The sequence below is a fragment of the Teleopsis dalmanni genome, chromosome 1 (assembly GCF_002237135.1).
Source record: "Teleopsis dalmanni isolate 2A chromosome 1, ASM223713v2, whole genome shotgun sequence".
NCBI classification, from domain to species: domain Eukaryota; kingdom Metazoa; phylum Arthropoda; class Insecta; order Diptera; family Diopsidae; genus Teleopsis; species Teleopsis dalmanni.
In genome coordinates this window covers 188,463,235-188,487,376 of record NC_051846.1, presented here as the reverse complement: position 1 = coordinate 188,487,376, position 24,142 = coordinate 188,463,235, and the positions used below count along the sequence as shown (strand labels likewise).

At 27.6% G+C, this 24,142-nt stretch overlaps 1 long non-coding RNA gene across 2 annotated transcripts; it reads left to right on the top strand.

The window, feature by feature from the left end:
• Positions 1-6,915: 6,915 nt before the first annotated feature.
• On the top strand, positions 6,916-16,137 carry LOC119670821. Of its 2 annotated transcripts, none has more exons than XR_005251734.1 (3): positions 6,916-7,083; positions 15,319-15,833; positions 15,897-16,137. It is a non-coding gene; the product is annotated as an uncharacterized LOC119670821 (long non-coding RNA). The 2 variants fall into 2 exon arrangements; XR_005251735.1 differs by lacking the exon at positions 6,916-7,083 and adding an exon at positions 14,774-14,933.
• Positions 16,138-24,142: the final 8,005 nt, after the last annotated feature.

Sequence of the window (24,142 nt, the reverse complement as noted above, 5' to 3'; positions counted from 1 at the left end):
AAATATATCTTTATATTTATAGTTTAAGTAATTTTCACATCTTTAAACTCTTTTAATTAAGACATTTTGCATAATAAACAAATACTTGCAGCAAAAGTGTTAATAACAAACAAGTGTCCTTATTTTATTTTGCTTTGAATGAAGTAGACATAATTACTTATTTCGGATAAACTTTTAAATTGCAAACTTTCTGAAAGAAAAAAAAAAATTTACAAGAAAAGAAAATAAAAAGTTTAAAACATCTACAAATGTTTCCTGCAGCTCCATTGTATTCTCATAGCACTTAAGTTATAAAAAAGTAGAAAAATATTGCCGCAGGACTAAAAGATTTCTGTTAAATTATGTCGAAGTGCACAATAAAAACAAAAAAAATAATAAAGTGGAAAAATAAAAAAACCTCAATCAAAACAAAAACAATAAGAGGAAAAGAAAATTGCACAAGTGTTGCAGTAGCAGGTCTTGTTATAGATACTCTGTGGCAGGATGGCAGGATGTGCACCACTTTTAGATACACATATAGACTCGTAAGAAAGATAAATGTTGGCTGGCGTTTAGTACTGCACAAGCCAAACTATAATGCAACCGTGGCTGTAGATCGCAACAGGAACTTAATACGTGTTTGTGAAATATATGAAGTATAATTTTAGGGCGTCGTATATAGTACGCTCATGGTTGCCCCTTCTCCAGGGCAAAATTTTTACATTTTTTTTTGTAAGTGTAAGTGAAGTGCACATTTGATGAAACAAGATTTTCTGCAAAGCTTTGTGAATCCCTTTAACTTGGTTTTTTTCCTTTTTTTTTGAATATTTTGTTTTAAGTTATTTTGAAAATAAATTTTGTGTGCACGTTAAGCGACTTGGAGGGTCTTTACGAAGTACACATATAGGTTATGCTAGGGTGAAGTATGATTATATTAAGAAAAAAGATGTTATAAATTTATTTAAGTGTTCTGTGTATATTCAAAATCTCAACTCAATTTATTTAATTTAATAATAAGTTTTCCCTTTTACTTCTATTTCAGCGGATTTGACCATTTAGCAAAATGTTACCAAATAAAAAATAATATATAAAATTAAAACGAATTAACTTTTGAACTTAACGTGAAAACATGCATTGATTTGTGCGGTTGTGTAAGAAAAAAATTATGAATTAAATTAAATTTTCACTGTATGAAGTTCATTTGTCTCCTATTTCAACAAAAGTATCTGAAACAAACACTAACGTATCTTAAACAAAATTTGTTTATTTATCAACATTGCATATCAAAAATGATAAAAAATAAAAAAAATTAATTAAATTAATTTAAAAACAAATTCGAAACAAATTTAAAATAAATTTAAAATAAATTTGAAATAAATTGTAATAAATTTAAAATAAATTTGAAATAAATTGTAATAAATTTAATATATAAAAAGGGGAAAGCCGAGTGCGAGTTGAAATGATAATTACGCGTGTAATTAGTGATAAGTGCAAAATTGTAGTTCAGCTATAGCCAACCTTCGAAATAAAATGTGAAAATAATTTAAATGCAATTGCCAACAGTTTTAATTGCAATTTATAAATTATTGAATTCATTAAAATTACTTACACATTAACAATATAAATTGTATTAATTGAAGTCGTTTTATATTAATACGAAATAATGAAAATAATTTTTTAATTAAAAAATATACATATATATAGAGATATATATCATGTAAAAATATAAATAATCAATCTTTTACGTAGCAGCCAATTGCAAAAGGAAATTTTATTTTTTTTTTTAAATTGATATAAATGGATGGATTATAAAAGTTGAACTGAGTTAAGAAGAAGCCTATAATAATATTAAGCAAATATAATATAAATAAAAACAACGGATTTTTAGCAATAAATTAATATTTTACCAGAAAAAGGTAAGTGAAAATATTATTTAAATAATTACAAAACAAATATTTTTTTTTAAAATTTTTTTATTTATTTTACGGTGAAATAAAACTCATTTATTTTGGGTAGTATCCCAGAACTAAATACCACACTTTTATATATATACTAGCATCAATAATTATCTGTATAATATAATCAAAAGAAATTAAAAATTTGTTGACCTATCTGTATATATCTATCTGTATGAGTATTATCTGCCTATCATAATCAAAACTAAATAAAAATCACTGCTCCCTTCACTTTAATTAAAAAATACTTATTTTTACAATTTTAATTAAAACCGCATTTATGTGGGAGAGGTAATTATGTTTATTAACTAACGATTTTCAGAAAATACTGAATTACGAGATGATTAATAACCTAGATAAACTCATAAAAATTGATTACGATTATCTAAATAAATACTGGAATTACTATATTGTGTTGCCATCTTGAAAATTTTCACCATTAACGGGTTGAAAAGAAATTGGAATTTTATATATTGGAATTATGTCTACAGACCTTGTAATATAAAATGAATTGAATAGAGGGGAAAGATTTAATTGTTAAACCTCAATAGAGGTTTTATTCAACTCTCGAATATATATCAATATGCAGGTGATAGTGATTTATGAATTTCTTTTAAACAAACACAGTCATTAAGAAGTCATATATTTTAGTGATACAGTGTAGCACAGTTTTATTCCAATGCAACACTACAAACTTTTATGCGGTGTAAAAGTTATTTTTTTATCATTTAAAATGTGTCACTGCAGATAATATAAATTTTATGAATAATCTTGTTTTAAAATTGTTTATTTGCATATATATACCTTTTTACATTGTTAACATGTTTACCGGTTATTAAATGATATATACTATAAAATGGCACATTTTAAAATTTTAAATTAATAATATGCTGTCATGAACGACAGTTGCGTTATGATATATATGGATTGAACTTGTCACAGAAACAGTCCTATCAAGTCAGGACCATAAAATGCATAATTTCAGAGTACTATTGTGATTTAGCTAAATGTCTTTACAAATTGTCTCTTTCTTTACAGTAAGTTAAGTCTAATCTATAAGTATTTTTATCTCTGACAAACAATTTGTAAAAATGTATCTAATGTTGGTTCCTATCAGGAGTTAAAATATTGTCAATGTTAGAAGTTGAAATCCCATAGGTGGATTTTTTTAATATCAGTTAAAATATTTAATGAAAAAAAATTTTTTCTTAGTGAATAAGAAAATTATAGTTAATTAAGTTAAGCGCTTATGAGATTTTTTACCGGTTAAAAAAAAAACAATTTTAAAATAAATATTTTCTGTTCTGAAAACTGATATTTTGACATGAGAATTATGTTTCTAATTCTCAACAAGCACTGCGCTTTCAACAAATAATTAATTTTTACAAGAATAATTAAACGAAATATTAGAAGGGTTCGAACAGTAATGAAGAGCAAAAAATTTTAATAAATTAATCAAATTTTAGTTATTGCTTCTTCATTACTGTCCTAGTTTCCTTTCACAAGTATCTTAATTTTTTTATGTTAATTTTTTTTGCCGAAAGTGACGCGTCTTATGACGAAAAGAAAGTATTTAAAACTTAGCTGGTTTCGAATAGAAGTGAAAATACAATAACAAAAATTTTAGTTAATTTATTGAAATTTGGCTAATACTTTTTTTTCTCCATAAAACTATTATAATTCTTAATAGAAATTTGTTTCGCATTTAGATTAAAAAATAAGTATATAATATTATTACACAATAATTTGAAATTTAGTAAAAATCTGTAATATAAAAATACATCGAATGGAATATTTATCAATAAATTTCATTATTGCATAATATTAATTATTATATTAATACATAATTATTTTTTCCTCTGAAAATTGATATTTTAAAGTCAGATTTATGGTTTGAATTCTCAACATGTACTGCTCTTTCAGCAAAATATTTTCATGGATAATTAAAAAAAAGAAAACTTTTAATGAGAAAATATCTTAATTTGTTTTTTTTTTGTGTTCATAAAAGCATAATCATTTTTAATTAAGATTTGTTCCGCATATAGATTTATAAATAAGAATATTATGTTTTTTTTTATTTGAATCTGTAATTAGAAATTTTCATATTTTTACCAAATTTTGCTATCTGTGCGAAAGGAGGAACTCAGCCAAGCAAAAATAACAATTTTGTGTTCATTTGATGTGCGTAGATAACTCAGACGAACTCAACTCAACTTGACTCTACGAAATGGACTCTACAACCATCAAAATAAATTTCAAGAAAATGTGAAAATTTTAACTTAAATATGAATTATATGAAATTCATATATTTTCTTTAAATTTATCAGATAAAAATCTACAACGAATGGTGAAATTTAATAAAACGAATGCCATAAAATGCGGGCGGGTGCTTATAGAAAAACGGAGTAAATTAAGAGACCCTCATTGCCGGTGGTTTTGTTTTTAATGAAAAATAAGCAAGAATATTGAGGAAACTGAAGCAGTTACCAAAGAGTAATAAGCAGGATATAAAATACAATATAAGCAGTTAAAAGCATTTTACCAGTGAATGAATAAAAATATTTGTTGAGAAAATATTTTGAGAATTCTAGGCACATACCAGTGTATTACACTACTGCACAAAACTCGAACTCCTCCCAAACTAATATCAAATACTCCCAACCGTACCGACAACAATCATCACCCAAACTCCAATAGATTGCATGTGCCATCCAGTGGGACTTGAAGTGCTAAAAGGGATCTCAATGAGAAGAAAATTAAAAATAAGCACAGAACAAATGTACACCGAGCGAGGCGGCTGTGTAAGTGGTAAAACAAAACGACCTTGTGGGTTAAACCCCAGCGGAATAGAGTGGAATACAACTGCAAAAACAAAAAGAGGGAATGCAATAAAAGACAAAAATATAAAACAGCAAATATCGGTAATGATGAGCACGCACAGTGAAAATGGGAAAGGAATGTGTATACAAACCTTAAGGACAGCATCTGAAAAAACGAAATGTTGTGAACAACCTGAAGAGGGTAAAAATTTTTACCAGTTTCAGCATTCCAGCAACGGTGGCTAAAGTTTCGGATTTCTTCATACATTTTTTATACACACACACACACATATATATATATATATATATATATATATACTCGGATGACAGTATAATTGTTAAAGTTGGCAGTTATATTATAAGGCAATGAAAGCAACAGGAAGTAAAATGTGCTTTAGGTAAATATGAGGATAGTAAATAATATACATAAGCTTTATATAAGTTGTCTGTATATATATATGTATACATATAGTAGTAGTACATATCTACACTGTAAAAGCACTGTAAAAAATTGCAAATTCAGGGTCAAAAAGCAACAATTTCTTGTTAAAAAAACTATAAAAGAAATACTCTTATTATACAAAAGAGATATATATATACATATATATGAGTGTGTATATAAATCCCCATCTAACGCAGAATTTAGCTATATTTATTTGATTTTATTTTTCTACATAATTGTTGCTTTAAGCCATAGAAATGTATGCTGCTACATAAAACAAATAATAAATTAGACTTTTGGCTTGTTTTATTGCTCTTTGCTATATATATAAATATAAACATATATATTAGTATAAAGATATACATATGTATATATTTATTTATATGTGGCAGCTTTATTAAAACAATAAAATTTACTTAAGGTGTTGAGAACAATAGAAGAGCATTGTTTCGTTGAAGAATGCTCCAAAATAGTCAAAATAAGTGGATTTCCTTTATGCTATAATAAAATTTTACTGTACTTGGGAAAAAGGAAACGAATCCATACTGAATAAGCATGTATTTTAGTGTTTTTAGAGTACATCTTAATTCAACAAATGAACAATTAATTAATTTTATTAGTTTTTCTGTGCATAACATATATTCAGTAATATATTTTAAAGCTTTAAAGATTAAAGCAATAGAGAGGTGCTTTTAGGCACGCTCAGGAAATAGTATCTAACTCGTAACCGTTAACTGACCATCAAATAACTAGTAAATATCGAGAGATAACTAAAAAAAGGACTGAATAAACAGAGATTCTTCTCTTTTAGAATCTTCACGAACATCTCGGGTAACTGCTTGTCAGAATAAGCACACTCAGGAAATAGTATCCAACTCGCAACGGCTAAAAATCTAAAAAAAGGACTGGATTAATAGAGATTCTTCTCTTTTAGATTCTTCAAAAAATTTGTCGGGTAGGGCAGATCAGTTTTCCAAAATAGGTATGCATGGAGATTAGTATCTAATACGCAACGGCTAATCTGACCATCAAATAACTAGTAAATATCGAGAGATAACTAAAAAAAAGGACTGGATGAACAGAGATTCTTCTCTTTTAGAATCTTCAAAAACATCTTAGGTAACTGCAGGGCAGACGAGCTTGTCAGAATAAGCACACTCAGGAAATAGTATCCAACTCGCAACGGTTAACTGACCATCAAATAACTAGTAAATATCGAGAGATATCTAAAAAAAGGACTGGATTAATAGAGATTCTTCTCTTTTAGATTCTTCAAGAATATCTCGGGTAGAGCAGATTAGTTTTTCAAAATAGGTATGCATGGGGATTAGTATCTAATACGCAACAGCTAATCTGACCATCAAATAACTAGTAAATATCGAGAGAAAACCAAAAAAAAACCTACGTGAATAAAAAACTTGTGTTCAATTTATTCCACATATAACTCGGGAAGTTGTGTACCTACAGGGTAAACAAGCGAGCCAGAATAGACACACCCGAGTATTGGTCTTCAACTCGCAGAGGGTAATTTGACCATCAAATAACTAGTAAATATCTAGAGAATACCATAAAAATTCTTATTGCATAAAAAAAACTTGTTTTGTTGTATTTTGTAAAAATAAAGATGGCCTTGCAGTTTTTGAATATTGAATTATATCTAATAAAAAATATAAAAAAATCAAATGTCAAAAATATGTTCTTACAATAATACATATTTTTTATATCTTTTCAATAAAATAAAAATTCTTAAAATGTTTTGATTCCACTAAAATACAAATTTTTGGATTGCCAATTAACAGAAGTGCTCGGTTAGTGAGGTGGGACTCGCGACCTTTGCAGAGTTGTAAAGGTATAGTGAAAAGGCTTGACTGAACTTGTTGAGTATTAAGTAAGTATATGTATAAATAAGTTATTCTTATGGTATGTGATATAGCCATTCTCTTGAGAGAATGAGTTCAAAAGTCTCAAATGTGATTAAAATTCTTGACTAAACTTATCGAATGTTAAGTAAATACATAGATGAGTGAGTTCCTAATAATCTCTTGGAAGAATTATTGATTGATAATTTCCATTAAAGTTCATTAAAGTTCATATTTTCTATCATTATAAACTCCGAGTTCCATATTGACTGTTGGTTTCCTGTAAAAAATGAAGTCGTCCTAGCATATAGTTTTGTTTCATCTATCTGTAGGCTATGGTCTTTGGTAGCCGAAAGTAGTCGCTAGAGTGCTGGCGCTGCACTCCAGATAATCGCCAGGCTAAGAAGCTGGAGCATCCGTTTAAAGTAGTATGTCCCGCCTCAGTAGTTTGAAAGTTAATTTGTTGGCAGATTATTTGTTCGGTTATCATCCTAACATGATGGGTTTATCTGAAGAAATAGAATGTCGGAGTTGAATGAGATCTCTTGTCATATTCTCTGTGACTATTCGGTTTCGATTTGGGTCAGAAAAAGATTGCACGGTCCGGAGTTTCTATCCGCGTCCGAGGTTATAATGTCCACACTTGATTTTAGTGGCTTTCATTTGAAAGGCAGAATATCTTTTGTGCAGTTAAGGTTTCTGTATCGAGCATGGCTGTAGTTTTCCATTTAATTGGGAGCTATTTTATTCTATGTGCAGTTTTTATAGATTTTTGGTTCAGGCGCATGTTAGTTTCTATTGTTGATTAAAACATACTTTCCGGTATTTTATTTTGATTATGTATTAAGTGTTTACAGAACGTATCCTTGCAATAAAAGGATGATTTGATTTGTGAAAGAATATTAAATATTAATTGAATGATATTCCATTAAATTGATTTTAGTTGAAAAATTATTCATAGCTTCAAACAAAACCGATAAATAAGCAATCTTTTTGATACGATAAAATATATAATGATTTCTTAGAATTTTAAATTATTTTTTAATCAATTATGTGTTGTTCGTTCATTCTCAAATGGGTGTAAAATTTATGTAGAATCTGTGTAAATGGTTTGCAATGATAATTTTTTATTTATTTTTTTATCAGTAAAAATTTTTCCATGCCATAGCTTAGTCTTCTATCGGTAAAAATTGTCTGTAATATTTTTTTTTGGAATTATTCCTAAAAATATGTCAAAATTTGAAATAATTGAATTGTAAATTTGTGCGACTCATGCCGATGCTTATGCAAGGATATATGCAAATGACAAAAATCGATCACGACTGAAATACCAAAAAGATACGAAAGTAAGAGGAGCAAATATGAATTTGCATTTTTTTTCTACTTCGACACTTTCTGCTGCAGGAAATAGCAAAGGAAATTTGATTTTCGTAATAATAAATTGTCCAAAAGCTGTGAAAATCGAATATTTTTTTGGCATTTTTTAGTAAAAATTGAATTAAAGGATGCTTCGCTTCCCCCGTTGTGTTTTACAACCCATAATGCAATTAAGGTCAACTGAAAGGTAAATTTAAAATTATCTTGATAAGAGCGAACTATGTATATGGGAGAGGATCTAAAATGCAAAAATTATTAATTAATATAATAATAATTTTTATCTATTTGTTATAAGTATGCTAGTTGACCTACTTAGCATATATATTTATATAATAGAATGATACTAAAGTATATCCCTAAGGTAAACATTTTCAAATTTCTATATTTTGCTTTTATCGAACAGTAGTAAAATAGCAACAACAATTTTTTTTTATTTTTTGTTCTGCTGTTATTTCACTGCTGTTTGATAACAACTTCTCTACTGAAAGCAATTAAGTTTCTTTCAAAACTGACGTTAAAAATCAATTTAATATCTGTTTGTGAATACATAAAATATTATTGAAATTTTTTTTTAGGCCTAATACTACTCAAAGACTAATTATACAACTAATATTTATAGAGTGGAATTGGTCACCAATTAATCATTTATTATTAGAAGGGACAATTATAAATGGCGAACTATGAGATCTGGTGTGCTATCATTGAAGGTTAGATAGGTTAGGTGATTCCTAGAAGATTCATTTAGGCTTATTGACCCATTGTGTTAGATGGAAGATATGACTTACACGAATTTCTTCATTGTTACCGGTTGAATTCTTAAGGATATTCCAATGGGGCGTTGATTAACGCTTCGTATCAATACGTTGTGTTTTTGAGCACTGTAGTGTTAAACCTCCATGGCATAGAACGTTACAAAAACAACATAGAGATCCAGTGACCCATTGTGATACGGTATATAGAGGAAACTCTGGGTTTCAGTAAACCCTTTCACTGACTGCCAGACCTCAATCAATTCAATATAAACCGAATAAAGGTACTTTACTTGTTTTTTGGTAATCGCAATCTATGACCAGATAAAATGGGCCCAAAATTTCTACCTGCTTTTACAAATTTTTGAGGTGTCAGTGTTCTTTAGACTGACCTTTAAATGATGTTAGCACTAATTAATGTCTAAGAAAACACTGTCCTAAAATCGATTAAAAATTTGATTGATTGTCCGTCCAATGGGGTTTTATGAAAAGTTTTATTTCTTAGAAGTTTTCTATAAAATTACAGTCTATGTCTCAGTTTGTATTGGTATTTATTCAAGTTTGAGGGTGAGTCTCCGATTGACCTCACGTAGACCGCTTATGAATCAATTGTATTATGTTAGGTCTTGTGATGTAACATGTCCTCCACCCTATCCATTTGTTTCCTATGTTCATGGGCTTTTGTGAGATACGTATGTTAATATAGCAAGAGAGTCTCGTACTTGTACTCATACCACACTTTTCACTTTGAAATAATTTACGTTATTGATTATCTCAAATACTCCGCGGCATTTTGTATGATTCGCAATACGGTATATCTCAAACAGATACTGACATTTCAATTTCAGCTGAGTTATTTTATGTTACATAAAATATTTTATATATTTTTCAAAATTCTTGTAACAGATATTTTATATCCGTAAAGCATATTTGTATATCTACAACTTCACATACTCATTTATGGGAATGAGATACAAATTTAAAGCGTGCATATGTTAACGCATTTTTTATGAGAAATTTTGTATGTTTTTCATACTCGAATATTATAATTTATATCAGCATTGATATGCCTTTAAGGAAAATCTATAGTACAAGAAACCCGAAACGTATAAATAAAAATAAAAATACTGTAGCAAAGTTCGGAATATTTATGCCAGTGAACCTCATGAATTTTTCATACAATTTTTTATGCAAAATTTGCAACAAAATTGTACAAAAAAAGTTATTACAACAAAATTTACATGAATTTTTTTTCTCCATATTTCACATTCTTTCACTTAAAAGTTTTTTTGCAAAATTTTTTACTTGGAGATTTAAATTTTTACAAGTATTTTAAACGATGTTGAGGGCTACTTTCGGAAAAGCTACTAAATTTTTCACTAACAACGTTTCATTTTGACATTAAAAACATTTTTTTTTCATTTATTTATGAAGTTTTTTTTACATATTTTTTCACTATATACTTTTTTAAATATTTTCCTTATTTTTATTTTCAATAGAGACATCACCCTTTTGATGGTAAAACATCAAAAATGTCATCAGTGTCATTTTAATATAATGACACGGTACACCGACACACTCATCTTTGAAATGTCAAGTGCTGGAAAGATTTAGATACTTTTTTCTTCTGAATTTTTTTTTTAATTTTCATAGTTTTCGTTGTGTCAACACTGCTGCCGAAGGTTTTCTTTTATGTTTACTTCGCTATGATTTATAGTTTATGCTTCCACTACATATTTCACTAATAAAATGATAAAAAGTTATAAAATTTAATATATAAGTTTTTAGTAAACTACAAATAGCGGCACATTGAGAAAATCTGTATGAAAAAAAGTTTTTATTAAATACCTCTAACAATTTTTTAATATATGCTAAAGATGCGTACATAAAACTTAGGCTAAGAACTCAAAATAGTCAGTCTAATGGTTTTGCCCCACTCCAGAGCTCAATTAACATTTTACATAAAAAGGACCCAAAAAACTTGTTAACATTTTAACACGAAAATGTTAATGCGATTATTTTATGTTAATTTTGGGATCCAATTTCATACTCGTATTCCTTATATGAGAATAAGTTGACGTATAAAGCGTAATGATGAGGAAATGTGTTTTAGTTTTATTTATGGGGGAAGTGTGCCAAAAAGGATTCAACTTTGAAAAATTTTCCTAATAATGAATTTAATTTCAGCGCTCATATTTCGCATAATAAAACCATTTAATAAATTTGTTATCATTTCGGTTTGATGAAGGTTTAAAAAAGGCAAAGTGACTTATTTATATACCTTTAGCCCAAAAGGCACCGAGAACTTATAATTTAAATGAGACATATATAAAATGTTTGAAATAATTTTTTTTTTTTGTAAAATGAATAAATAATAATTAATTTTTTAAATTGAAACAACTTATTTTAATTCTATTTAAATTTAGAATATTAATATTTAATACAATAAATTTAAATCAGGCTCAGCTTATTAAATTTTATTCAATGTGATCATATTTTTTGTGATCATTTTTTAGTGCACCTGCACTTCATAAAGTGAATCCGAAATTCTGGGTTTCACGATTTGAGAATCGTGAGAATTTGAACATTAGCCTAAAATAATGTTCAATTGGCATACCACGTATAAGTGTTTTTTGTACGCAGACTAGATATCAGCGTATCGAAACAATGCCGTAAAGCACAATTCGCCATAAACATGGCTAATCCCTAATTATACTCTGTTAGTTATAATTGCTCTGTTAGTTAAGAGCAGTATGGTAAGAAGTACAGGTATAAGGGATAAACAGCAGTGGTAAGAACACGTACTAGCAGTTGAAGACCTACAAAAGCTCCAGCCGAAAGAACTGCTTCATTTCCTCGATATACTAACCTACTAAATACAAAGGGGTGCACAATAGATTAAGCTATTCGCAGTGCATGAAGGCTTAACCCTGACTCATAAGCCATTAACATTACCATATGACCTTAGATCTGGTAGAATGTAAAAGAACGTTATCTCTGATTCTAAGAGAATATAGTATTGTTATTTGGCTAATTGCTATTTTGCTAATTACGATTGTTTTACTAGTTTCTATTACTATCCACTTAAAATTGTTCAGTAAGGTTAGATAACATAGAAAGTTATGTAAAACAATAGTATTTTATACAATTGCCTGCATTAAATCATAATTTAGTGCATTTTTAGTGTAGTTTTAGTGTATCGTCATTGGGTATATAAAACACCCTTATTTTAATATGCAGGGAAATTTCACCTAGTGTTTATATATTGCTTTTAGCATCATCATTGTCATAGATACCGCTAACCACTGATAAGAAATACAACCAGTATTAATATTGATAATTAAATTTATATTTAGATTATATTTTACGATTATATTAACGTTTGTTTTCCTACATATTTTTGTTTTAATCACAAACTCTATTAAGAATCAATAATAACTTAATAATAACTTAATTTAAATTTCATTCTCATTCAGAATAAATATTTTCAAACAATTTCATATGCATAAACATAAACATAAACAGCACCAACTGTGTGTATGTATGTTTGGGTGTACACATTTATCGAATACATATGCTTGCATTCACATCATATGAGTATATGAGCACTGCAGTGTTATTCCTTTAATTTTCCATAGAAAAATCTAAAAACAAATTTAAGAAAAACAACAACAAATGCGTGAAGCATGAATGCACAATGCTTACACAAACAGAAAACCACACAAAAATAACAAATGGTTTGAGCGCAGTACGTCACAACAACAATTTGAGGTAAAAGACGCTATTGATGTGCCCTAATTGTTTGCTTTTCTTTTTACACTTGGTTTTGTGTTTTTGTATTCATTGAGCTTTGTTTGTTGATGCATCAATATTTTCACCTCTAATGGTGTGTTAAGTAAGTCAACATTGTATGCTTTTTACCACGATATGTTACATTAATATTTAGTAATTTTCATTAATTTATATATTTTGAGTTTTTTTAGTTTGAATTACGGAATGTTTTTTATAAAGAAAAATTTAACATTGAAAATATTTTTACATGTAGGTATATAATTTGATTATTATATTATCAATATATAATACATTATATATTGATATATATAATTTGATACTATTTTTTTTCATTTTTTAAGTGGTTTAATACTATGATGATTTCACCATTACAGACCTTCGGTATATTCGAATTTTTATTATTAATATTAGAAAGGTTTTTCTAATAAAATTGTATTTCATTGAAACGAAAATATGTACCTATATAGAATTTAACTTTATAATATGAATGAAGTTTTATGGCTGAATTTTTTATGCTGTAAGAAATCATCTGACCCGTTCTATCTTGTGGAAAAATACGCATTCGATTATTCATTCTGAAGATCAAATAGGGGAAAATCAATGTCATTTTGGTTTTCGTTGTAAGCGTAGGGGAAGTCTTATATCAATTGATGCCAACATTGAGCAATTGTAGTGCATTTCTTATGTGAATTGAAATGCAATATTGATGATAACCACCAATATCATTGTATTTGGTGATCGGATTGAATTTGTGTTGTTTGTGTTTTTTTTGCTGTTTTGTTTTGTGTATACTCTGCCATAAATAATGAATTATTCTACGTTTATTTGTTTTTATATTTTACGTTCACTATGTCTAAGACAAGTAATTCTAGCTTTAAATCCTAATTTAATTTTCTTTACGAAATGATCTTGATGTTTTGTTTTTACTAGGCAGCAGCAGTTTATTGGTTTGTTAAACCAATAAACTATTATTATTATACAATTATGGTTATTATATTTGTATGCGTATATGCGCAAGTGTAAATATAGATTAATATTAACACTATTTCTACATAAATTTGTTATTTAAAATTAAATTTATTAAAAATTAATAAAAATTTTTTTTTAAATAGTCAGAAAGGAATATATTTATCCTTTAGGAATAGAAATATTAATAGCAAAGGAATATATTTGTTTTTTCTTACAAGAAATTTTACTCTTAATAATTTTAGTATTCTAAAATTAAAAAAGGTTTATGCTTAATTTGTTATAAATATGAAATAAAAAAATATATATAAACTGATATAAAATATATATAATATAATATATATATATATATAATATGATATATATATATTATTTATATGTAAAATACATACATAGATATATTTTTAAAAAATTTTTGTTTATTTAATTCCTATCTGTTTATTTATAATTTTTTCCAATATTAATTTTTTATTAATGTTATCCATAATGAAAGCATAATTAAATAATCACTAATACTTAATATACTGTATATTAGCTTTTTCATATAATAGTATATATACTTCGTCGCTACATTATATGCATTTTTGTGATATATAATTTTTGTGTATTTACATATGTAGTATGATTTTATAGCAGGTCGATAGAAAGTAATCTTTTTAGTCGCTTTCTTCTTGTCAGTTCTTGTTGTGACAGAAAATTAATAATTTGAAACTGCATCAAAGTATATATTACTTTACACATTTCTTTTACTTTCTATTTGCCCGTATTTTAGTTGTCAAAATATGACGTATCAAATTACGTTCAAAATAATTTATTTGAATTTTAAATTATTTTTGGTGAAATAGAAATTTTGTTTACGGTTTATTTCGGTTGCGTTTTGCGCCGTTCAAAAATTTTTCATACACTTTGAAATTCTTGAAAAACAATAGAATTGGTTGGTTGAACAATTTGGTGTAAGCAGATTTGGAATATTGAAGTGGAGGCTCCATTGAGAGGTATGATATTCTTTATCTTTATAATTGAGATTAAAACTGTTAAAGAATTCAATACAGTCTTTGAATTATGCTGAAATTTTTAGTATTCCGCGAAAAGATAGTATCGATATGTGAAATAAAAATCTATTTTTTGATATTTGCTTTCCTTTCACAAATTTGATCTGTGAAAGAAAAACCTTTAGAACTTCTGGTTTAGATCAATAAGTTTCCTTTATTCGTTTTGTGGAATTTTTAATTTCTTTTTTCGTAAGTAAAGACATAAACAATTACAATGTTTTTAACCATTAGCCGAAGGTACTTTTGTAAACATTAAAAATTTTTGTAATTAAATAATATTATATATTTATATTATAGTACAATACTATATAAAGATTTTCTATTTGAGGACTTCTACTGGACCAAATATTGTTTTGGTTAAAATATGAGAAATTGTAAAAATATCGCTCACCATGGCCAAGAAGCACAAATACATATACAAGAAATTTAAGATTGCCTGCAATACGCGGAGTCAGGAGGTTGTTTTACTACGTTTGCGTAAAACCTGCTTCTGGGAATATATCCAAACAATTAATAGGGTCTTGCCTGAACCAATAAAACATGTCTACACCGTTGCAACTAGGCTCTTCAACATATTAGAAAAATTTTGGGAGAGAGCACGTACTTTGATGAACATATCGAATCATAGAGTTCTGTTGCGTATAGATAGACGTTATCTGAAGGATATCGTACAACGTCTATTGCACCCTGCTGATCTACTTGTTATTTATCCCATGATAGAAACTGTGTTAAATCTTGCGAAAAAGAAGAAAAAAAAAACGTCATCCAAATCGTGCAGAATTCAGGCGCGCAGAAGACGATATCGCTAGATTTACCACTTATATATTTAAGTAGATGAATATGGTAAGAAGTATAGCGTAGATTGGTATTTTTTAAAGATTTTAAGTTTTAATTTTTGAAATTTAGATGACAAACAGAAACTGTGCGCTGTCCCCATCTTTTCGCAATAAAACCAAATTGTTTGACTGTCAAAATTAAATGAAATCAATAGAAAATTAAAGAACAGAAAGGATGAAGCTACAATAAAATGTGGTAAAGATTTTTGGATTAAAATTCTTTATCGCTACCAACAAATTGGATATACTATTTTTATAAAAATTGCAAGACTTTTTTTGGGAGAAATGCAGAAAAAAACAAAAATTTTACGAAACACTAAATTTTTTTTTCGAAAGTACTTTAAAAGGAATGGTAATGTGTTAAAAAAATTAATAAAAGTAGAGTATGTTTTCGAAGATGAAATTTTTTTATTTTACACTACAGATTTATGTACAATTTGCATATTTCGCGTTTAGTCTACAGTACATATATTTTTTGTATTTTATACATATATGTACACATAATACATATATATATATATTTATGCTATTTTCCTCTAACCGTTGGTAAATGTGTGAAAAATTACAGCAATATTGCAGACAACGTCTGAAATTTATTGCTGCTACTTAAGCGTATTTGTGCAGTAATTTTACAGAACGCTGTGACGGTAGCTGATAGCTACAAACTATTTTTCAGTGTTTTCATTTGTTCAGATATTTAAAAAAATGCCATGACAATAAAAAGTTTAATTAAGCATATCTTGTGGTTGATTTTAATGGCAATTCTTTATTTAGAGAACATCCCAACCCATATGTCACTTGCAACACATCGTATGTGCATGCAACAGAAATCCAATCGGTGGAACACTGTGTTCGCTACGAAAGTGATTAATTTTATGGATTATTTTTTTCGTTATATTGTATAGAATAAATTTTTTTGTATTAATAAACTGAATCAACTTTAACTTTCTTTAAAAACGGAAAGTTGAAGTGGAGAAATGAAATTGTCTCCTATAAGCAATTCTCCAGATCATTTATGCTGTATGTTGTGGTATAAGGCAGTTGAAATCATGTACCAGAACCTATAGAAATTCGAAAAAAATAATATTAAAAAGATATCAAAAAATCAGTGGTGTATTAGAAACTCTAATGCTTATAGAGATCTTAATACTGATATCATCATCAAGTACATCAAGGTTAAATAATGTAAGCTATTCAGTAAAATAGCAAAAAAATTATTCCAAGACAAAAGAGATTTACAATAAATAAATTATAGATTGCTGGGCTTTTCAGCATATCGATTGCAGGAAGATCTAGTCTAGATACGACTGGATTGGGTATTAGATAGTTGAACCCACTTTGAGGTTTGGCATGGAACAGATGCAGTCGACAGAAATAGGAACTCGTAGATTATTGTTTAAAATGATCACGTTCTCTATATCGATTTTAAACCATTAAGTGAGAGTATTGACATAAGTCTGGTCGCCACTAATCTAGTTCAATATTTTACCAGACGCTTAAATAACAACCAGTCAGAAAAAAAAGTTTTCGTAAAAGTGAACGTAAAGTTCTAGGGTGAAGTTTAGACGGTGATCATTTTTCTGGTTTTGTTAAGTAACTTATGTTAAGGTAGCTTGTCACTCAAAAGGTAGCCACAAAGAAAACTGTAGGATGATAACTGTATAAAGTGAGAGCGTGATCAAAGACACTAACTGGGATCAACAGCTCTTTTACAGTAGTAAGTAGCTAATGTTGCTTTACGAACCCTTTTCGCCAAGTTCAACTTTCAGCTGAGTGTAGAGCTGAGGATGAGACCCAGATATTTGAGATGTCTCATGTATCAAAACAGTGAGAAGACTAACCGTAGTTTTTGTTATTACATTGTGTGCTATTTTTGATCAATTATTTGGTCTCTTTGGAGAATTTGAGGGGATCTAATAAGTGTACCCTTGTTATCTGTATCAGGATAGAGTAGAAATAATTACCTTCATATCAAAGTCGCTAAATTTATAGTGCTAGACAATGATATAGAAAGTGATAGTTGGATTCTCCCTCCTATTCATCATGAAAACTCTTAGGGTTTTTATAGTGCTAAAGAATGATATAGAAAGTGATAGATTAATTCTCCCTCCTATTCATCATGAAAACTGTTAGGATTTCTATAGTGCTAGAGAATGATATAGAAAGTGATAGGTGGATTCTCTTTCCCATTCATCACGAAAACTCTTAGGATTTTTATAGTGCTAGAGAATGATATAGAAACTGATAGGTGGATTCCACCTCCTATTGATCATGAAAACAATCTAAAAATGAGCTTGTCGTAACAAGATGTTCGTGAACTTTTAAAAACTATAATATATAATATTAGTTCAAATAAAAAGTGAAAATCTCATATCAGTGAAATTGATTCACTTGAAATTTGAAGTTTTTCGGACTATATTATGTGTTTTAGGAGCATTGTACTCTTATAAATTTATTGTTTCTTGTATTTTAATTGAAATATTACCACATATTTTCGTGTTTATTAGAACAATGTCAAGTTTTTATACTTTAAAAATATAAACACTAATTCACATAGTGTAAAATAAAATTTTCCTATAAATTTTTACCAAAAATTTAACTTTTTAACTTAAGCTTAAACGCCTAAAATCATGCAATAACTTTTTGGATTTAAAGTAGAATTCGTGCTACTTTAATAAGAATTTTGATTGTCAAAGTTAAGAATAAAGTAAATACAAACAGAAAAGTTTCATGGCATGTAAAATATTAAAATTTAAGTTAATAAAAATTCCATCCAAAATGTTATTGTTCAACAACTATAAAAAGCAGAATAGCATAGCTTTTTTCATAAGTAAATATTACTGTTCTGATGACTGAAGCCTCGAAAATCAAGCCCTCGATTTTCGTTTTCACGATTTTTCATTTTTAAGGGAAATATAAAAAATTTCGTGGCATAAAATCACGCCTGCTTTTACACTGTGCGGTTTGTGTTAGTATTTGTTTATATATATCTGTGTATGTGTGATGGTGGTTATTGTATATATATATATATATATAAGTCTTTAGCTGACTTTGGTATTTCTGCTCGAAACTACATGGAAAAGATTATCAACGAAATATGTTGATTTTTCCTACTTGTTATTTGGTCTAAAAAATGACGGTGACGATTGCGTTTGGTTTAATTAAATGCCAGGCAAGGAAAAAATAACAGCAAATAAAAAATGCCAACACACCCTCGACAATTTGCGGTCATTTCCTTAGATTTCATCGGTTCTGTTTGGATATTGCGAACATATTGTATAAGTTGATTTCGTTTCCGAAGGCATAAAACATTCACTTACGTGCTTAAAAATACTTTATTGAAATGACTAATAGAAAGTTGTGATTACAGGGCTTTCAGTTTCCTTCCCTCACGATATCAGGTGGTTGGAACATGAATTGGGTCAAGAAAAGTAAACAGTTTTCAAATAGTAACTGCAGAAAAAGTAGTTAGAACAAAAAAAAATAATAGAAAGAAAAGAAATATCTACAACTATTTTATGAGATTTATAACTTTGCTTAGGGAGATGACTTATTTGTTTTAGAAATGCGTTATTATTGCAAATTACTTTGTTATTGAAAATTACTATATAGTATATATATATATATATATATATTTTAAATTACATGTCGAATTATTGTGCCATCAGATAGAAAATTTACCCAACGTGGATATAACAGAATTGGATCGGTTTTTGTAATATTATTAAAAGTTTTGATAAGGTCTAGCCTTTTACATTTATGACTGTCCATTTCTTTTTTTAAAATTTGATTAGCATAACTGCTTAAAAAAAGAGCGGTGGTAATGACGAATTTTATTCCTTTTGAGCATCTTTATATATATTTTAAATAATTATTTTATAATGCAATTCGAGAAAAATTTTTATCTCTAGGCCTTAGGATCTAAGACTCAATTTTATATTCGTAAATATGCGAGATAATTAATTGGATTTGAAAATGGAGTCACAAGTTTAGAGAATGCCTGGTGTGAAAAAGATTCTATTTGGAAGCTATATATAGTGTTTGTAGAGGACTTATATTGTACTTAATTAAATTAAATATATACAAATAAAAAAATTAAATGAAACAAGAGTGAAACTCAACTGCACATATTTATAAAGAATGATTAATTTTTAAAATAATATAAATGATATTATTAATAATATATGACGTTACTGGCTTTTGGAGACACTGCATAATGGAAGATCTGATGCAACCTCTTAACTTTGACAATTGTTATCCAAGGAGAGTTAATAATATGCTTAAATGGGATTGCAATAATAGTTGTAAATATGACAATAATTATGATTGGGAGGTTTCGAACAGTAGCGAATTAGAAGAACATAATTTTTTTTTATTATTTTTAATTAATTTAATTTTTGGCTGTCCATTAAATACAATAGTTTCTATTAAGTAAAATAGTCACTGTTGTCATTACTGCCGTTAAAATGATCTTTTTTTGATTATTAGTCTTGTTTTTCTTCATTTATTGATGAAATGCAAGTTACTGTCTAAAGTACTTTTAATCAATAGTGTCTGTGATGGAGTGTATATTGAATGAAACTGAATTACAAATCAAAAAATGGTAGCGGTGCGTCTGTACATCATCAAGTATATCAAAGTCCTTTTTTATATATTCATTCATAATATACAATGGTATATAAGAGTAATATCAAATCACAGTTTATTGTAACTATGGTACTGAAGAATGTCTTTTGAGATCCAATAATCTAACAATATATGTTCTAAAATGTTGATTCTGGAGTATTTTTCTGAGAATCACAGTACAATCGCAAGCAAAATGATGGGACCTATGGACAGAATCTATAGTTGTCACTAAACTTTAAACTTGTTTTCAAAAAGTCATAGCTAACAGTATGGCTTTATTTAGAATAATAGATATATTTCATGTCTATATATTTCTATGTCAAATAACGATATAGGTAACTTTTGGAACTGTGTAAAATATACCAAATAGTTCAGATTAAAGATTTGTGTTTATATTATTGTGTGATTATATATTAACCCATCTTGTTAATATATAATTATAATATATTTTTGATATTAAAAAAATGTAACTAAGTTTTTGTCATTAACATTACATTTTTCTGTACGTTAATGTCATTTTTAAGTGATTGGTGATGGTTATGGATTTAGACTATAAATTTAAACTATAGCACCATCTAATCTCAGAGTAACCACTAACTGCACGGGGCGGAACGCAGATCTTAGATCAGGGATTGAATAATCACGAAGCTTATGAGGAATACACAAATAAGTCAGTGAGATGGATGGGACTTTCCAGAAACCCCACAATTATCAAAGAATATAAGTGCCCAGATGCACTAACTCGGAAAAGGCTCTACATAATAATATATTAGCATGTGTTATAGTACGACATTATATGATAAGAATACATTTTTGATATTAAAAAAATGTGAATGTTTTTGTAACTAATATTATATATTAGTATAATCTAATAGGATGTTACATTAGATTATAGAAATTTATAGATTATAGATCTCCTATAATCTATAAATTTAGAATTAGGAGATCATAGAATCTATCTTTCTTCTATTATTTAAAAATAGAATTCCATCACTTTTTGTTGATTCGTCATATCATATATATCTGTAGAAATATAAAGCAATTAAATTTTCTGGACTCTGAATACATATTTATTTATATTGTTATATTTAAAACCAGAAGAAATAGATGTCTGTATAAAATTAGCTTTTTATTGCTATTAAATTTTTAATAGAAAAGTCTGCATATGAGTAGTGAAGTGACATTTTTAAAAGCCAATGACATTGAATTCAACGGCGTTTATTGTTTTTAGAAATTTCCTATGGACGAAATGACATAATTGACGTCATTTAAATTGTTGTTATTTATAAAATTTTATTGCAATCGCACATTTGAAAATGAAGTTTTTCTTTTTTTTTATATTTATTTCTATATTATTTTATTATGTTATAAAATATAGCATTGAATTTTCCGTTTATTTTATCATTAATACTTTTCATATGTATAAGTTATACATCTCAATATGTTTTGTTGAATATTTTCATTTCACTTAATAAAAGGTGACTTGTCAGTAAACATAAGGTCTATAAATTAAAAGGTTTAATAAAATTGTACATTTGGACATATATATATTTATATTGATATCTTATAAATGATATAAATGTATGAACGCTTGCCAATTTTCTTTTTTGTAGGTACAAAAAAAAATTAAACACTTGTGTTTCACTTGACAAAAAATGTTGATAAAGTCACGCGTCTTGGAAAATTAGACCAAACGGTGGCAATGTAGGTGTAGACAGCATTTATTTATATTGAAATATCAATATATATATATATATATAATGATCTTATATGTTTGTATGTCTTTATTTTACGCTACACACGCGATTATTTTTACACTTTTGATTGGATTAAGAGGCCACATAAGTATATAAACAAACATAATCCGTAGCAGCATAGACTAATAAATTAAAAATGATTTCAGAAACATATTAGAAATATTTAAAATAATATTTAACAAATTTGTTTAAATTTTAAAACAATATTAAATTTTTTTTTTGTATTTTTAAGCTATTTTATTAACTTAAATTTATAAACTTATTTTATAATTCGGTTTTGCTGAAGAAATTTAATGTGCATGAGGTTAATATACTATAATATAAAACTACAAGTATTTGTAGATTGCAAATATTAACTGCAATTCATAAAAAAATTTGTTAAAGGAAGCAGATTATTTATTATTTTCTGAAAAATTGTTGAAAATTTACTGCAGAAAATTGCAAATAAAAATTCTTTACAGACAATGATTTATGGCCAGGTGCGCACAAAAATGCGTTTTTTTTGCATAAAAAGTATATACAAAAAGATACTGTATTCTTAGCTGAAAGTAAATTTGGGTAAATGTGTATTTTTGTATTTAAGTTTACTTGGAAAAAATAAAAACTTATATGCGTATATATATGAATTTTTTATGATTTCGACGTAACAAATTTTTTTTGCTTCAAAAATGTAACTGAAAAAAAACACTTTTCCACTAACCATTAAGTGAAGGTGTTGAGTTGAAATCGCACATCCTAACCCACATTTTGTACTAAAATAAGTATGCCACTTGCTGACGTCACACATTTAGTTCAATGCTGAATGCAACAGCTGCTTACAAATTGAAAGGGAAAAGACATATCCTTACACATAACGTTTCTTACAGCTGAAAACGTTTCATATTCATAATTTTATTTACTCATTTTTTTTATTTTTTTGTATCTTTTATAAGTGAATTATTAAATTTGAAACTTATTTTGATATCGTAATGCATTTCTGCAAGATGTTGCCAGCTATGCCAAACAGATTTACGTACTCAATACTTTCCGCATGCACGCTTCACTAAGTATCCTTAAATATATATACATATATATATTTATAATATATGTATGCATATTAAAAAAAATAGCATATGCGCCATCTTGTATTACTATTGTAATGTTCATTCACACATACTTATCCTTCCATTCTCAGTTACACATTAGTTTCCTTTAGCATCGGAAAGTTCCATGCCACGATTTTGTTTGCTTGACATACAAAAAAAAGTTGTTGAGTTCTCATGCTCCACACTTTGCAAGAACTTTACGATTTTGATCCATTGTTTATGTTATTTAAAACAAAAAGTTAATTAGGTTAAGTTGGTGTAATTTGCTACAGCAAATTTGTTGGAAAATGTTTTAGCAATTCTAGAAATTAATTTCCGAAGTGTTCGTACTTAGTTAAATACTTTTCAAAACTTTTCCGTTGGAAACTGGAAAATGTCAGTGGAAAAAACCAGAAAACTCCAAACAATAGTTCTTGACAAAAATTTTTCTTAATATATTAAGTTTAATAAAAATAATAGAAACAATTCTTTCCAGAGCCTGTAAATACTAACTGAGGAATTATTATGTACTTGAGTTTATTCGTAATTATAAGTTTTAACATAATTAAATAATTTACTGAATTACAGTACTTTAGCAAAATAAACTCAGATTATCTGAGATGAATCTCACTGTGTTAATGAAAATACTTGTAAGAAGTTTACTACCAACTCTTTTCAGTAATAAAAACTTATTACTACTGACACTAATTGAAGTAAATTCTTTAATATTTTTATGCTGTGAGCATTTGTTCAAGGCAGGGTCGCAAAAAAAACTATGCGAATCTAGAACGCGGAGAGCAGCCAGTTACTATTCTATTCTAGATAATATTAAAAGCAGGATTTGTGGTTTGGTCAACACTTAACTGATC